Source organism: Anolis sagrei, chromosome 5 (genome assembly GCF_037176765.1).
Source record: "Anolis sagrei isolate rAnoSag1 chromosome 5, rAnoSag1.mat, whole genome shotgun sequence".
Taxonomy (NCBI): Eukaryota; Metazoa; Chordata; class Lepidosauria; order Squamata; family Dactyloidae; genus Anolis; species Anolis sagrei.
Genome location: NC_090025.1, coordinates 182,529,487 through 182,547,964, shown reverse-complemented (window position 1 = coordinate 182,547,964; position 18,478 = coordinate 182,529,487). Strand labels below are relative to the sequence as shown.

At 40.7% G+C, this 18,478-nt stretch overlaps 1 long non-coding RNA gene across 1 annotated transcript in view; it reads left to right on the top strand.

Annotated features, from left to right (window-relative positions):
* Positions 1-435: 435 nt before the first annotated feature.
* Positions 436-18,478, top strand: part of LOC132777347 (uncharacterized) — a 103,575-nt gene continuing 85,532 nt past the window's right edge. The window contains exon 1 of the long non-coding RNA XR_009631665.2: positions 436-601. This is a non-coding gene — a long non-coding RNA (uncharacterized lncRNA). The remainder of the gene's footprint in view (positions 602-18,478) is intronic.

The following is an 18,478-nucleotide window of genomic DNA, read 5'->3' as shown; positions in this document are numbered from 1 at the left end:
CCAGTTTTTCTTTTTTTGTAATATAAAATAAACCTTGGGTTTGGTTTTTTTAAAAGAAAAAAATACTTTATAAAATAAAAATGCTGACTCAACTTTCTTCTTTCGATTGTGAAGCTTTTGCTATAATGAAGATAACCAAGAAGGTTAGAAAGGGCCATAGAGGCCCTTATGATCTGCTCACGGTGGAGTGTCCATGGAGATTCATTCAGTTCTACGGTGCCTCAAAGTGTGAGGAAGAAAGGAACTTGGCAAGATTTTCATTCTGACTGTAGAAGCTCTTTTTTTTAATGCGAGCTTCTCAAATGCTTTATCTTTAACGAGGACGTGGTAACTAGTGCGGGGATGACTGCGTAATAAGGCTCATGGGTGCTTCGCCAAAGAAACTTTCAGGAAAGGGAAAGAAAGTTGCTTGATGAAAGTAAGGTGGGGGTTTTGTGCAGCCGAGCAGCAGAAAGAAGGCTTCATCTGGATTCCGGTGCCTGTGGAATGAGGGACAACGAGGGAACGGGGCACAAATCTGAACTCCCTCTGCACTCTCTTCCTGAAAGGGAAGAGAAGAGCTTCAAAAAGAATGAGAGTGACAGGGTATCCAACTGAAAAGGTATTGTACGCTCTTGCTTCAGGTCACAGCCATGGTTTGCATTGCTGAGCAAAGCCTTTCTAATTTAACATTTATGAACTCCATTCTAGGGTTCACTCGGGGAAAGTCTGGGGAAACTTGGTGATAGGGAAGCACTGAATGTCTGTGTTATGATGGGGGAAGGGAGGTTGACTATGAAAGAAACAGCTTTAGTAATAACCCAATTAAGGATGCTTCCTGTGTTGAAAATGCAGATAAAGCTTGAGTGTCTCTTATCCAAATTGTTTTGGATCTAGGATTTTCCCCTCCAGATTTTGCATATATTTATATTATGAAATATCTTGGAGGTAGGACTCAAGTCTAAACATGAATGTTGGGTTTCCAAATTCCAGATAAGAAATACTTAGCTTGTGTCAGAGATTTTTTGGTAACTATGGGCTTCCATCTTTCAGCACAACTTTTCAGTTTAATGATACTTTCTTAGGCAATCCCTTGTAGCCCAAGGATGATGGTCCTCCAAGTGTAGTGTCTGTAGGTGGCTGTGGAGCCCTATTCTTGATCTGCATGTTCTCCCACAGTGAGGACATTGATTTCCAGATGGAAGGCAGTCCTAGTCAAGGTTAGCTTGATGTGCCTTCCTCTTGGCATGTTCCTCCCCTTTGCCCTCCATTCATGCCTCTTCAAATTCTGCAGCACTGCTGGTCACAGCTGGCCTCCAGTTAGAGTGCTCAAGGGCCAGGGCTTCCCAGTTCTCGATGTCCATGCCACAGTTTTTAAGGTTGGTTCTAAGCCCATCTTTAAATCTGTTTTCCTGTCCAACAACATTCTGTTTTCTGTTCTTGAGTTGGGAGTATAGTAACTGCTTTGGGAGATTGTGATCAGGCATTCGGACAACGTGGCCAGTCTAGTGAAGTTGATAGTGTAGGAGCATTGCTTCAGTGTTGGTGATCTTTGCTACTTCCAGCATGCTGACATTTGTCCACCTGTCTTCCCAAGAGATTTGCAGGATTTTCCGGAGGTAGTGCTGATGGAATCGTTCTAGGAGTTGAGTGTTACTCTGTAGACAGTCCATATTTCACAGTTGTATAGCAGGGTTGGGAGGACAAAAGCTTTATAAACAAGCACCTTGGTCTCCCTACAGATGTCCCAGTCCTCAAACACTCTATGCTTCATTCGGAAAAATGCTGCACTCACAGAGCTCAGGTGGTGTTGTATTTCAGTGTCAGTGTTGACTTTTGTAGAGAGATAGATGCCAAGGCAGCAGAAATGGTCAACATTTTCTAATGTTACACCATTAAGCTGCATTTCTGACATTGCAGAGGAATTGGCTGGTCACTGCTGGAAGATACACTACCTTGTATTAGGGTTGCATCAGTCTTATGAACTCAATTCCCTATATGGGTCCTTCAGTCATTTTTTTAATAAAGAGTGTGTAAGAGAGGAAGAGAGAGTGAAAAATATTTATTTATTTACTTTATTTTATATCCTGACCTCTTTCCCTCATTGAGGGACTCAGATTTTATATGCATCTCATAATTTAGGGTATTTTGTTTTTGTTTTGTTTGAAATCATGTGTGTGTATTTTGTCTGGATTTTCAGGGGACGGTAATGGAGGAAATGTTAATGGCTTTTACTGTAAGACTCTAGTAGTTCAGAAAGGCACTCCACCACAGCAAACTCCAGATCAAGTCTACTAGGTTAAAGCTGAAAGGTCCTATATATTCAAGCCCCAACAGCTGCCTTGAAGAGATCCCTTTGTTTGGAATGTAAAGAAGGTCAAATGATCTTTAATAACTGGAATCACAGTTTCTCTGACTCATATGAAAATGCCACCCTCAGTAAGGCATTGCCCTTAAGAAGACTGTTGGACAAATATTCCACATTGATTTAGGCTGTAATCCTAAAAGATAAGCCACTCAGAAAGAAGGTTAGGCTGTCGGGACCTTAGTGGGAAAATGACCATGTTTAAATTCCACCCTGTCTACCCTACGTATGCAGTGTCAGAGTTGTTGATGTGATTTTGACTTTGTGTGCCACTCAGAGAAATTTCATCTCCTGTCGTGGAAATGAAGCAATGTCTTAACTGTTCCCTCCTTGATGAGCAAGTCAGATTCTCCCAGGATTTCAATGGGTGCCAGATTCAGAACCATATAATTCAACATTTTTAAAACATTTTAATTTCAAAACTCTTGTTTGAAAAGTTGTGTGTATTTAACAACATTATATTTGTTTACATCAGTGATTCTTAACCTGTGGGTCATGAGATGTTTTGGCCTTCAACTCCCAGAAATCTTAACATCTGGTAAACTGGCTGGGATTTCTGGGAGTTGTAGACACCTGGGGATCCACAGGTTGAGAACCGCTGGTTTACATGGTAGTTATATTACAAATAATGTTTCAACTGTATGCAAATGGACTTTTTGATTTCTCTCTGAAGCCTGTCTAATGGTAGAGACATCTCTGCTGTTGTCTTTTAGTGAGAACAATAAGGACCTCATCAGACAGGCTGGGGTAAAGCAGTGGACAGCAGCGGGAAGCTTGGGAAAGTGTGAGATAGCAAACTGTCAGGCTCTGTTCTCTCCCATCAGGGCCCATCCTTTGCCTTCCCACATCATTCCCCCGTTCAGATCCATCTTCCCCCGCTACCTTCTTGTGTTGTGTAAATAAGAAGTTGGGTACTCCAGGGCACTCTCTCTGGGTTCCACTTCTCTCTGCTGCCAGAACAGCAGCAGTAGAGAGACCCAAGAAGAAGATGCTCCTCTCTCTGCATCTGATGAGGTCTTAATGATGAGCTTCATTTACCTGATACAGACATGCCTAGTCATTGAAATCCACAGAAGAGGGCCTTCTAGTCAGTCCCACTATCTTCACAGGTATGGCTCATGGGAGCATGAGAGAGGATCTTCTCAGTGGTGGTCCAAAACCTTCAGGACTCTGTCAAAAGGACAATAAGGGGTCTTCTTACAGTTCTATTGGCAGGTGAAAACTTTTTTTAGTTAGGCAAGCTTTTAGAACTGAAGGATTTTAACAAATGGCTGTAAGAATTGGGAGGCCAGGGTTCAAATCCCTGCTCAGCCACAGTGGCCTTGGCAAAGTCAAACACTCTCCGTTCCGGAGGAGGGCAATGACAGACACCCCCTCTGAACATATCTTGTCAAGAAAATCACATGGTGGGTTTGGCTTAGTGTTGGCATAAGGCAGAAATTATTTGAAGGCACACAACAACAACAATAAGAACAACAACAGGCTATAAATACTTTAAACTGTATTTTAATTTTTGGGGTGTTGTTTAATGTGGTTAATACTTTAACATAGTTTTAGTATTTATTTTGTTGGGTTTGATTGTAATCTTTCATTTAATGCAGTTGTTCCCAGCCTTTTTTTTTTTTTTTTTTTGGCAGGGAGCACTTTGACTAGGGACCACTCTCCAACATTAGTACCAAAAGGGTTACGAATCAGTTTATGGTCAACTTTAGATTCAGTTCGGTTATTTGAGGTGCCGATTCAGAAATTGCATTGGGTAGACCACATCGCCTCTAGTTTCTGATGCAGAACATATACCATCCAGTAGTCACCATCTGCTCGCTCACAGAAAACCATATTTAATAATCTAGAGCTGATATATTAGTAGTAATTTTTTGTGGGTAGTCAGCCTCTCCCCTCACAACATCCCCTTTGCCTTGGCAGTATAAGAGGATTTCATGAGACCAGTCACTCTCATTGCCCTGTGGTTTTGAGGCAATGGTGTGGTAACGGTGAGGCTGCGGACCATATTTTCTTTCTTGGGAATCACTGGTGGTCCATGGACCACAAGTTGGGAACCAGTGATTTAAAGTGTAAATTTACTTGATTCCCAGTCTTTGGGAAAAGGCTAAATAATGTTAATAATAGTGATTTATTTATTTTTTGTCGCGTCAAGAGCGACTTGAGAAACTGCAAGCCGCTTCTGGTGTGAGAGAATTGGCCGTCTGCAAGGACATTGCCCAGGGGATGCCCGGATGAATTGATGTTTTTATCATCCTTGTGGGAGGCTTCTCTCATGTCTCCTCATGTAGCTGATAGAGGGAGCTCATCCACCTCTCCCCAGATTCGAACCTGCTACCTGTCGGTCTTCAGTCCTGCCGGCACAGGGGTTTAACCCACTGCACCACCGGTGGCTCCAATAATAGTGATAACAACAAGAATATCATCAACAGCAATAACTTTTCTATTCCATTAAACTTTGCAAGAAAAGTTATGGCATAAGCAGTGACTGAATAGGATCAATTTCAACAGACCTTCATCCATTTCTCACCCCTCTTGGGACATTTTCAGAAAACACTCTTTCACAAGAGAATGATTCTGAAATGCTAGCATAGATTGTGTTTCAGTGTTTAATAGAACACTGAATAAAATTTCGATACATTTAATACTTTTAATAAATTATGTACCCTTAATATCTAAAAGCCTATTTTGTACCCCAAAAGTGTTGTGGCAAATTCAGTATATCATTCATTCTAAGATAGGTATTGGAACATAAGAATTAGTAATAATATAAATATTACTGATGATTAAAAAAAACTAAGTTAAGGATGTAATTAATTTACCTTGCCTTAAAATCAATAAAACATAAAAGCATTTAACCTTTGCTAAATCAACAACAATAACAATGATGTAGTCTAGTCAGATACAAACACTTGTCAGACCTATTAATTTCAAAAAGATGTTTGGAAACTTATGTCTTTGAGATTTAAAAGATTCTGTAGTGATCTGGTATTTGAATTATTGCTCATATTTATTACTGTTATTATTCTTCCCTCAATAATGGATTTCTGGCCAGATTGATTATTTATTTACATTACTTACTATAAAATATTTTTATGTGAGATAACACAATAAAACAATTTAACTGATTTAAATGAATCCAGATGGAAATCAATGAGTAATTTCAACCAGCCAAAAATATAGGAAGCAACTCAAAAAGTTAAACCTGCTTAAAAAGCCAACATTTTAGAGATTACAAAAATGAAAATTCTGGTAGATACAAATGGAAGCTGCCATCAGTGTAAACATAAAGTTAAAATGTAATTAATTTATCAATGAGATTAAAAGCTATTTTAAATAATATGCAATTAAAAGCCTGCCAATGGAAGGACTAATTGCAATTGCAATGTAATGACAGTGTTAGGTAGAAATCATATATAGATATAATATGGCACTCCATATCTACGGCACAGGTATATAGTTTCATTTATCCATATTTGGCAAAATATGTTATCTCTAGGAAATTTCTTTTCCCTCTATCTGACTCTATATTTTATTTTTTTCTGTTTTTAATATACTGTTACTATATAATTGTTTGTTTGTTTTTAAATTCTATTGAGCTTTTTAAACTAAGTGTGGGATTTTCACCTTGAGTTCCCACGGGGAGAAAGGTGGGATGTAAACAATATATAGAAAGATAACAACAACAACAACAACAACAACAACATTTCAATTGGGTTCAATAGGCTACGTATTCCTTGTGCATATGGGGTCATAATGTATATCAAAAGAACAGCATAGGAATCTTAGCAGAAATATTTGCATTTGCCTGGAAAATTACAGTGCGCAGCCTAGCTAGTTTTGTTATCATGGCTGGGTAAAACATAAAGGGGTTTCTAATCCCAAAGACTTCAAAAGAAACTTCTCGAGAAAGAGAGAAAAATCTAACAATATCAATATCAAAGCTAGCTGTTGCTCTTATTAAAAAGTTTCCTGTTCTTCATTAGTCACAAATGATCCCCTCAGCTCTTGAAAGCTGCTCAGTTAATTGAAAGTTTTTATGTAACACTCCAACAAATGCTGGATAGGAAAAGATGGAGGTTCTTTAGACTGATTTACACCAAGACCCAGAGCTTGGAAAAGTTACTTCTTGGCCTACTGTTCACAAAATAATCTAGCCAGCCTGTCTGAGAAATTCTGGAGCATGCAAAATTGAGTATTTCTCAACTCTATTCTAACTTTGTTCAATTTGCACTGATTTTACAGAAATATGAAACGGATCTTTCCACAATGAGGCTCTCTGAGATGCTGGCAAAATAATGTAAGTCATCCATCATACAAAGTATGAGATCTAGCAATGGGTTTTGTGTACCTTTCCTTCTAAAATTATGTCATTTCAACCTTAAACACTTTTTGGACCTGAAAATAGGACATATAATATTGAAAAAAAGAATCATACCAACAATGGCTATCCAATTACCATGTAATTAAAGTGAACCTATTTTGGTGCACTGCTTTTGTAAGTGGCTTCCACGGTTCTTCTTCTCTGGCATATTAAGTTTTCCTTGGCATATGATGCGATAAAAAGGGGTTTCCTTTACTCCAAGAAGAGATATGGGTAAGCTTGCCACATAGGAGCATCACCAATTCCAACCACCAAGAGTCTGAGGCCTTTTCATTTTCAGTTAAAGTGAGGGAAATAAGGTATGAAGAACAATACCCCACCCCCGTAATAAAAGAGATACTTAATTTGGACTCCACAATCTGTAGTCTCCCAAGGGTGAAGGCCATAATAAACTGGAAACAGCCTCCATCTCCCATGATCCCTCAGGACCCCCCCCCCCCCCCAGAATCAGCTGCAACCCACCCTTCACGACCCCCAGACCCTCACACACCCATCTCAGCACCCACAGCACAGCTGCATGTCTCAGGCTAGTCCACGTCAGTGAACCTCTGCAGCTATGGAGGAAATTCACCAGATGACCGTCTTCCCCTTCTCCTCCAGGAAACCAGCCGATGGCCACACAGTAGCCAAAGCATCTCCATTTCCCAGCCCCAGCCACATTGTATCTCTTTCATTCCTTCCCTAGCTACTATTTATCTCCCCTTCTTCTTCTTCTTCTTCTTCTTCTTCTTCTTCTTTTTTATTTATTTATTTATTTATTTATTTTCCTTCTTCTGAGAACTTACGCCTAATTGAATAAATTAAAAGAATAATAAAATACTTTAAATAACCTCCTCAGCTGCGGCTCAGCCTTATCAAGGCCCCCATTCTTCCCCCTTCTCTCATATCTTTCTATCTCTCTCCCTTTCCCTTACTAAACATCACCCAAAGGCTGTTTCTCTTCTATTTTTATAATTTTCATTTATTATTATTATTATTATTATTATTATTATTATTATTATTATTGAATTCTAAAAGAAAGACAAATGTTCATGAACTCAAAACTGTGAACTCCAGAAAGCTCTATTCTTGAACAATCTTCCAGACACCACATCCACACCCCTGATGCCAATCAGAGATGGGTCATAATCCTCAGGCAAAGGACTTTCCCAAACCTCAACAGGAGGCAATCCATTCACGGCCCTGAGATATCTCCTTGGAGATCTTGGACAGTCACAGGATAAAGGTTCAGACTGAAACTGTGATTGCAATCCCATCTGCAAATCAGCATCTCCAGACCCTCTCTCTCTGTCTCTGAACTTGGAAACAATGGGACTTGGAAACCCATTGTGTTATCTGGCAGGGCCACACATTTACATAATCTTGTCAGATCGGCTTTGGACATTTCCTTCGTTCATTGCATCCCTGAACTACACACCCAGGGGGCTAGGGGCCCCCTCCCTCCCTCAGACCACCTCTACCAGCAGATTGAAGGCTTCTGGGTTTCCCTGGCCAGCTGGGAGGAGAGCTGTAGCTACTTCACTGGCACCTCCACCAATCAGGGCTAAGCACTCTTTCTTGGACCTGCCTCCCAGCCAATCAGATATCAGGAAAGTGCCAGCCAGCTCTACCTGCTGGCCAATCAGGGAAGGGAGAGGATATTTTCAAAATAGGGTCATACTTATCTATCGCATCAGGAGCAAACCAAGGATACAGTTGTAATGTTTGTTTGTTTTTTTAAAAAAGCACAAAGTTTGCAAACTTGGCATTCTATTAAATGTCCTTTGACCAGTAGCTGGCCACTTGGAGTGCCTATGGTGTTGCATTGTAGTAGGTGGTCTGTGGTTTGCTCCTCTCCACACTCACATGTCGTGGACTCCACTTTGTGGCCCCATTTCTTAAGGTCGACTCTGCATCTCATGGCAACAGGGCAATGTCAGTGAATAACTTTTTTTTGTATAGAGATGTCTTTTTGTGAATATATTTTTACCACTGTACCCTTCAAGCACTCATGCTTTACAAGTGTCCTTTTGGTGCAAATGGAATAAAACCTTTGTTGTTTGCCTTCATACTGGTGGAGTCTTTGGTTCCTGATTTTTGATTTGCTATCCACGCTAGCTAGTTTGCCAGTCATCCCTTGAGGCTTAGGAGAACTACAATTTCTGGTATCATCTATATTGTGCAATTAAAGCACTTTATTTATTTACCGTATTTATAGCCCTCCTTTCCTAGCCCGAAGGCAACTCAAGGCAGTTTACAGTCGGCATAATTTGATGCCCCCAACAACATAACATTTTCCAATCGCATTGTCCAGTCATTCCGTGGGTCTAAATTTGCCAGTTACTCTGCATTTGCAAAAACTTGCTCGAAAAGCCAGGTTTTGACTTGTTTTTGAAATGTTAGGAGAGAGGGGGCCAATCTAATGTCCCTAGGAAGGGCGTTCCCATAGCCGAGGGGCCACCGCCGAGAAGGCCCTGACTCTTGTCCCTGCCAAACGCATCTGCAAAGATGGTGGGAGTGAGAGCAATGCCTCGGCAGAAGATCTTAGAAGGTTCATAATGAGAGATGTGTTCAGACAGGTAAGCTGGGTAAGCTTTGATACCACTTAAACTGCCAAAGTTCCATCCTATGGGATCCTGATTTATAATTCTCTACCTGGGAGCTGCACTTCTGTTGTTTGGGGAACTCTGCCAGAGTTCTTTGGGAGAGAACTAATTGACAATTTAACACCACCATGTTATATCATTGGGAAATATACAGTATGGTGCAGTCATGGACAGCCAAGTATTGGTCACATCAACTAATATTTTTACATATGCCATGCTAATGCCCTTACATTATCCTCTTTCCCATTAAAGTTGGTTTACATTTCAGAGAGCAAATCTTTCCCCACAAACTGTTTTCCTTCACAATGTAGGAGTCTTGTAGGAGGAAAGCTTGTTGAGGAGATGACAGGTGAATATCTGAATTTAGAAATGTGCTTCAATGTGTTTAAAATGCTGTCAAAGTTGGGGATGATTTAAATGTGTGAAATTTCAAAATGCTTCATTGACACACACAGACACACACAGAGCTAATTCCTTCATTGCCTCGGGGAGATACAGCAGAAGGAAAAGTTGGAGCCTTTTAGCTTCACTGTTAAAAGAAGCCTCTAAAAATGGGTTAGTGAAGACGCATTTGCCTCTTTTGGAGGTAACAGAGCAACCCGTCACCAGGAGAAGTTTCCTGAGGTAACTACCAAGACATACTAACTAGCAGGGCACAGGAAGCTGTCATTGTTACATCTTCAGCATATAAATTTTCATGATTCCAAAATGTTCCTTGCTCTAAAAGAACAATTGTTTTTCCTCACTGGTGCCAATATAGATCCAGAATTCCAACCAATTCAAGGAACACTCAAATTCTAGGCTCTCCTCAGTCCTACGCATGCAGGATAACATCTGCACACATGATCAAAACAAAGAACACCTGTGACTATACTTGTATTTTCACTATAAAGCACCCAAATAAAAGTAAAGGTTTCCCCTTGACATTATGGGGGGGGGGGGGGCTCATCTCCATTTCTAAGCCGAAGGTCCAGTGTTGTCTGTAGACACCTCCAAGGTCATGTGGCCGGCATGGAATGTCGTTACCTTCCCACCAAAGTAGTACCTATTGATTTACTCACATTTGCATGTTTTTGAATTGCTAGATTGGCAGAAACTGGGGCTAACAGCGGGAGCTCACCCCGCTCCCCGGATTCAAATAACTGACTTTTCTGTCAGCAAGTTCAGCATCCTGGCGGTTTAACCCGCTGCGCCACCAGGGCCTCCATAAACCACCCAACAGACATGAATTGGTACTGATTTTGAGTGAAGAGAATTCATTCTCTTCAACCTGTAGAAGCAGGAACAAGATTAGCATGGTGTTGTTAATGGTCTTGGTTTTTTTGATAGAAACTAAACCATAACTCTGTGATTTATTATTATTATTATTATTATTATTATTATTATTATTAATTCTCATCCACCTCTCTTCATGGCTCGAGGCAGATTACAACATTACTAAAACTGTGCCGTCGCGCCTGGGGCTTTAGGTCTTAGAGAAAGAGGCATGGACATGAAATCTTTCCCCAGAGGATTGCTTCTTGCCCTCCTTTAGGGAAACTGGAACTCCCAAGGACCAGAACACAACAGGTAACTCAAAATGGTATTTATTGATGACAATGAGTTCTCTTTCTTAGGCACAAACTTGATGTTTCAACAGGGAAAGATACTTTATAAACTCTAAAATCCAGAGTCCTAGGAGTTGTAAGCTGAGAAGCTTTTCCTGTTCCCTCTCTCTCAATGGCTGTGAATGCCGGAGCAAACCACAACCCCAGTTCAGTGGCCTATGTTGAAGGACAAGACCTTCCTATGGTGCCAAAAAACTGGAATGAAGGCGCCTGAGATCTTCACAATGTCGTTCAGGGGGTTTGAACATAAAGAATAAGACTCAGAGGTAAAAACCTAAGAGTTGGTGGTAAAAAATGCCTTGACCAGGGACTTTGGGCCAAGCTTTACACACGACCATCCAATTAGTCTATTTCTGAGGAAAAAAGGTGAGAGAGATACCTTTCCTTTCTCCCTTGGAAGGGGTGGAGCCTAAACAAATGAACTGAGGAAACAAGCCAATTGGTGCACAACAACAATAAATTGACAGCTATAATAACCAATGAAATTTAACTATACATATACAAGGTAAACAGGCATAAAATGACAGTTTAAATCCTGCAACTAACAGTTCTACATATATGTGGCGCCACACGCGCCGTCACAAAAACACATAACTATAATTATTTAAAAACACTCTGTAAAATACACATATTAAAACATATTTCCATAAAGTACATATTAAAATACCCAAAAGAAACATTAGACATAGAATTGAAGTTTAAAACCCATCATTAAAATGGTCTGGGTACATTTTTGTATGAAGAAGATTCCAGTTTCAACCAAATTGGGACCATTTTTTAAAAAAAAAATATATTTATGTATTTACTATATTTATACCTGCCTTTCTCAACCCCCCCCCCCCGGGGGGGGGGGCAGGACACAAGACAGCCTTACAACAGGCAGCAATTTGATATTTGGCTACCAGGAAATAAAGACTATTATGACCTGAAACTTATTTGTTACCCTTTGCTCTTTCAGAAAACTATTCATTTCCAGTAGAAAATGATCAGAAAATTATATCAGCTTCACACAATACTCACTTGAATGGGCCATGTTCAAAGGAACAGTGTGATGGCAACATAGGGCATTTGACTGATATTGCAAAGCTCTACTTAACCTTCAATTTTTACACCAGTCTGTAAAATGCAGAATGTAGTAAAGGTGAAATTTTGTCCTTGTTGCAGGGATGGGTAAAAAATAATACATTGGATGCCTTGTTTGTGACTTTGTAATCAACTAGTCACTCTTTTTTCTGTGCTGCATGTGTATGTATATGTGCTTAGTTTCACAAGGGGAAGAGGTACTAGATTTTCATAGACAAAAACAATAGCCATTGGCGTCTCGGTCTGGGGCCGGAGCCTCAGTCTCTCATGGGAGATGAATAACCCTTGATGGGCTGTCTTAACATGGTGAGGTAGCCTGTCTTCCGTAAAATCTCAGCAATTGTGACATTTTCTTACATCCTTATATAAATTGCTTTAACACGGGCCTATGGATGGATCCTACATTTGAACAGAGCAGTATAGTTGGAGAAGCAGTTGCTATTTCTGAAATCCCCTGAAATTGTGATTAATGTCACAAACAGCAGGGAGATACAGATACAGCATCTTCAGCTAGGATCAGATGTGCCCTCATATTAAGAAATACAGAAATGAAAGCTAAATAATAAACATTATTTTATTTCCAGGTACACCTCAGGTGAAGAACTATTATGTATCTATTTGGAAGAAACATTATCATGTTGGTATCTAACCCTGGTTGCTTGAGAGTTATGATTGTTCATGGTAACCGCTCTCTAGGCTGAGAGGTAATACAGAGATTCATGGTCAAACTGGGACTAAAAACAAGAATCCCCAGCAAACATGTATCCCTTTATCCACCACTTAACAGTGGTTCTCCTGTCAACCACACATAAACCAGAAGTGTCAGGCTTGGGCTTTGATGCAGTTTAAGTATTCCCCAACATCATGTCAAACCTGATGGCAGAGGATTACCTGAAAACACTGGAGGGGGATGCTGAGCTAAAGATGCCAGTTGAAGGCCATTACGGATGCCCATTTGGCGGGTCCCCGCAGACTGTCAGAACATGTTACAGAAAAATTAAAATTAATTAGTGCCAATGGTGTCTTGGGAGTTTCTGTTTTGTTAACCACAAGTGCATTGGGATATGTGAGAAATCTAATGTAAGTCTCTCTCTGTGCGGGTGCATTATTTGACTTCAGGACTCAGCCAGCACCCCTTACCGATTGGGTGACGAGTGAGAAAGCACCATTCTTGTCCGGAGATATTCTAACTCTGGTCTCCCTTGATTCATGCTATCTGTGTATGTTCAGGGTGATAAACATATCAAAGTGATAACTCAAAGAGTTCCTTGTGCATTAAGAGAAGTCATATGTTAAGCAATGTACGCAAAGAGAGACAAAGGCAAGATTCACTTGTCCTAACCGTCCATCTGTTTCCTACTCCCTACAGAGCATCTTTCTTTCTCCCGTCCCTCCCTCCCGGTTCCTTTTCAGGTGCCCTCTTACCTTATGTAACACTCTTTTTGCTGGAGGTTCACGCTGTGACCCTGTCAGAATCACTACAGCAGGGGTGACCTCGGTAATGACCATCCTGCGCCTGCCAAGCTAAGTTGGTCAGTGTTAGCTGATTAAACTTTTAACAACATCCCCTGTGCGATAAAGGGCAAAATGACAACTTTGCCCATCGTCAAGGTGTCTGTATAATAAACTAATTAGTAAACCACACAGTCTGTGGAGCTTTTAATGAGTGCTATCGTCTGGCCTCTGTAATAAAAACCCAGCCTGCCCCCTTTTGGGATTCAATTAAGGAACAGACTGTCATATGCTTGGCCTAGCTGATCAATGAATCCATTCCGACCTTTGTTGGAGATGTTTGCAAGGTCACTCAGCATCTGTGAGGAAAGCCAGCTCGGCAGTGGGGAGACGTACCCAGCGGCACCTGCCAGGCACCAGGATCTGTCGTTAATGTCTTCCTGGTCATTTGGCATCAGCAGAAGTTTCTCTCGCTCAAAGGTTAGCTGAAAGAGAAAGCAGCGATGAAATCTATTTGGATTTCATGACTGAAAGGCTCCTTTTTGTTATTTAATCATTAAGCCTTTAATATCTGCCTTCTGCAAACCTGCGCAACTGGCCATAAGCCTTTGTGAAGCAGCGTGTGTTAGCCCCTAGAAGATGTTTACCAATTTCCGCAGCTTTTCAATAACTTACAGTCAACTCTGACCACAAGCATGGATTGTCCTGAGTATGTATTCTATTCCTATGATTGCTTTTAAGAAAGCGTAGGAAAGGAACAGCGGCTTTGCTCGTGTTTAGAAAAGATTAAGTTGCCTCATACTGAGATGCATCATTGCAAAGTAACCCAGTGCAAGTTACTTTAGCTCAGCAGACATTTTCCAAAGCCAGATTTAAGTCATGCTACCTGATAACTTTTAGAAATGGAAACTAGGAATGGGAAAAACATTTTTATACACCAACATTTTAGTGACTTTATCCAATTTCTTTTAGCAGAAAAGTGCACATATCTTCCGGTTTTCAATCATTAGGAAGAAATGGCAAACATAGAGCCTCCCTTATTATTTATTAATTTATTTATTAGGAGCATTTCTATCCCATCCTTCTCGCCTCTGAAGAGGGACTCAGGATGGTTACTAACAGGCACCATTTGGTGCCAAAAAATAAAACAAGCATAATATACAATTACCTTATATTTAAAAAAATTATAGATGCATTAAAACAGTTCATTGTTTCACGTCGTCTTCCAAATCAATCCATTGCCATCAGCTAAAAAGTCCATTAAAACAATCTATTCTGTGAACACTTGATCCCATAACCAGAGTTTGAGCTTCTTCCAGAATGTCATGAGGGAGGGGCAGGTCTGATCTCCTTAGGGAGGGAGTTCCACAGCCAAGGGCCACCACCAAGAGGACCCTGTTTCTCATTCCCACCAAGTGCGACTGTGATGGCTGTGGGACCGAGAACAGGGCCTCTCCAGATGATCTTAAGGTCCTTGGGGATTCATAGAGGGAGACACATTTGGACAGGTAAGCTGTCCTTTTTGAATGACATGCAGATAAAATGTGTGCAGAATAAACTTGTACCTTTGGGAAAATGTGCACAAAAATGTTTTCATTAACAGGTTAAATATGTACATGGAAAAAAATATTGAAAGCTGAATAGTATAGGGAGAAAGTGTGAATTTATATTATTTGATTTATATTCTGCTTTTCTCCTAAATGGGAATGAAAGCAGCATAAATGATCAAAAAGTAGTTAAAACAATGAGGTTAAAGGTTTTTAAAAAGCATTAACTAGTATATTCAGTGTAGAAGGGGCCCAGTTGCATATCTCTCCACCCTGTTCAGCCAAGGTTGAAGGCCTATTTAAACAAGGTGCTAGTGAAAAGGCAGCTGACAGGGGACAGATTGAACTCCAAAGCCTAGGAGTAGCCACCAAGACCCCTTCTACACTGCCATATAATCCAGATTATCAAAGTAGATAATCTACATCAATTTTGAACTGGATTATCTGGGTCTACACTGCCATATGATCCATTTCAAAGCAGATAATCTGGATTGTATATGGAAGTCTAGAAGGGGACTAAGAAAGCACTCTCCTGTGTCTCCTATAGTTGAACCTGGGAGGATATTGAGGCTAATTCCATGGTGAAAGTGCCAGTGTTGCTTCAGTGGGTCAGCTGCCTGTGGCTTCTGTGGTCATTTTCTATCAGGCCACTCAAAAAGATCAGAAGTGGCATCGTAGTAGAGAGAGTAGTGCAGTTGATGTTTCTTTCACATGATGGACTAAGCTTGCACCTTTCAGCACCCTAAACAAAAAAGGGGATGGTTCCTTTTTTCATGAGAGTTACAAGATTACATGCACCTATGCATAAATAGATCCAGGTTTTGAGGGTAAAATGTTTCACTTAAATTTCCAGACTTCTATATACAGCAGTTTAAAACATTTAGCTGTTGTGTTTTCTTCTTCAGTGCCGCCATCAGGCTGGTGAAGATATTCTAATATTTTGTTTAATATAAATTCAGTAACCCATAGAAATTAGGAGCATAAACAATTAGATTTATTGTTTTGCCATGGACTAACACAACCACAAATTAGTGCTGTTGTTGTGGGCCTTCAAATTGTTTCTGACTTAACGGTGACCCTAAGGCCATCATGGAGATTTGTTCAGAGAGATTTCACCCTTGTCTTCCTCTGAGTCTGAGATAGCAAAACTTACCCAAGACCACACAGTACATTTCCATGGCCAAGTTGGTATTCAAACCTTGGTTTCCAGAGCATAGTGCTAACTAACTACTACATCACAATGCCACTCTCTCTCTCTCTCTTTTTTTTTTGTCGTGTCAGGAAAGACTTGAGAATCTGCAAGTCACTTCTGGTGTGAGAGAATTGGCCGTCTGCAAGGACGTTGCCCAGGGGACACCCGGATGATCTGATGCAAGATACTCCACTTTGGCAGAAAAAAATGAAATGCAAAGATACAGAATGGGGGACGCCTGGCTCGAGAGCAGTACGTGTGAAAAAGATCTTGGAGTCCTCATGGACAACAAGTTAAACATGAGCCAACAATGTGATGTGGCAGCAAAAAAAGCCAATGGGATTTTGGCCTGCATCAATAGGAGCATAGTGTCTAGATCTAAGGAAGTAATGCTACCCCTCTATTCTGCTTTGGTTAGACCACATCTGGAATATTGTGTCCAATTCTGGGCACCACAATTCAAGAGAGATATTGACAAGCTGGAATGTGTCCAGAGGAGGGCGACTAAAATGATCAAGGGTCTGGAGAACAAGCCCTATGAGGAGCGGCTTAGGGAACTGGGCATGTTTAGCCTGAAGAAGAGAAGGCTGAGAGGAGATATGATAGCCATGTATAAATATGTGAGAGGAAGCCACAGGGAGGAGGGAGCAAGCTTGTTTTCTGCTGCCTTGGAGACTAGGACGCGGAACAATGGCTTCAAACTACAAGAGAGGAGATTCCATCTGAACATTAGGAAGAACTTCCTGACTGTGAGAGCCGTTCAGCAGTGGAACTCTCTGCCCCGGAGTGTGGTGGAGGCTCCTTCTTTGGAAGCTTTTAAGCAGAGGCTGGATGGCCATTTGTCAGGGGTGATTTGAATGCAATATTCCTGCTTCTTGGCAGGGGGTTGGACTGGATGGCCCATGAAGTCTCTTCCAACTCTTTGATTCTATGATTCTATGATTCTATGATGTTTTATCATCTTTCTGGGAGGCTTCTCTCATGTCCCTGTATGAGGAGCTGGAGCTGTTAGAGGGAGCTCATCCACCTTTCTCCGGATTCGAACCTGTGACCTGTCAGTCTTCAGTCCTGCCGGCACAGGGGCTTAACCCACTGTGCCACCAGAGGCTCCTCACACTCTCTTAATAAAGGAATACAAAGTTCACAGGATTAATTTGGACCAGTCACTATGACTCATTTATAACCTACCTCACAGATTGGATATGAAGATAAAAAGGGTGGGGAACCATTATGATACCCTTGGAAAATTAATAGGACATCATTTTTAAAATAAATAAACTAATTGCAGTTCAACATCTTAAAGTGATCCTACAAATTGGAATTTGGCTGATGAACATATATTTATGAGAATGAATAAATACATTTGCCGCTTTGAGAGGAGGGTAAAGTGCTTTATAAGAGATTATTTTCCCCTTAATCAGGGGATTTATACACAATTTTGATGTGGCATTTTGAAGCTTTACTACTGACAGACAAATTATTTTAACGATTGGAAGCCTAAGCTTTATGTGGGTGGCAGTAGGGTGTGTTCACACTTCTTCCAGAAGAGCTGAATCTATCAATCGTATGCTAAATATATAAAAGGAAATGGACAGAGACTGATGGAGAAAATATGTATTTGCATACTAAGAGTGCATGGAATTCATGCACTTTCATGGCATCACAATTCTTTTGAAATGTTAATTAATATACATTCTTGGGTATATGGGCTTATATTACTTATGAGTCCCACCTACAGATCAATGGAATCAATTGCAGAGTGGCAAAATGATCAGTTATGTAACTCTCTCTCTTTCTTTTAAAATAAGGGAAACGCTGTTGTCTTCTTGGTGGCCAGGAAATTGTCATGGAACGGGAGAAACATTTATTGGATTCACATTCTATTCAAAAGATGTCCATCATATACTTTTCAAGTATGAAAACAGAACACCCCGGTGGCGCAATGAGTTAAACCCTTGTGCTGGCAGGACTGAAGACTGACAGGTTGCAGGTTCAATCCTCTGGAATGTGTCCAGAGGAGGGCAACTAAAATGATCAAAGGTCTGGAGAACAAGCCCTATGAGGAGCGGCTTAAGGAGCTGGGCATGTTTAGCCTGAAAAAGAGGAGGCTGAGAGGAAATATGATAGCCATGTATAAATATGTGAGAGGAAGTCACAGGGAGGAGGGAGCAAGCTTGTTTTCTGCTTCCCTGGAGACTAGGACGATGAACAATGGCTTCAAACTACAAGAGAGGAGATTCCATCTGAACATGAGGAAGAACTTCCTGACTGTGAGAGCCGTTCA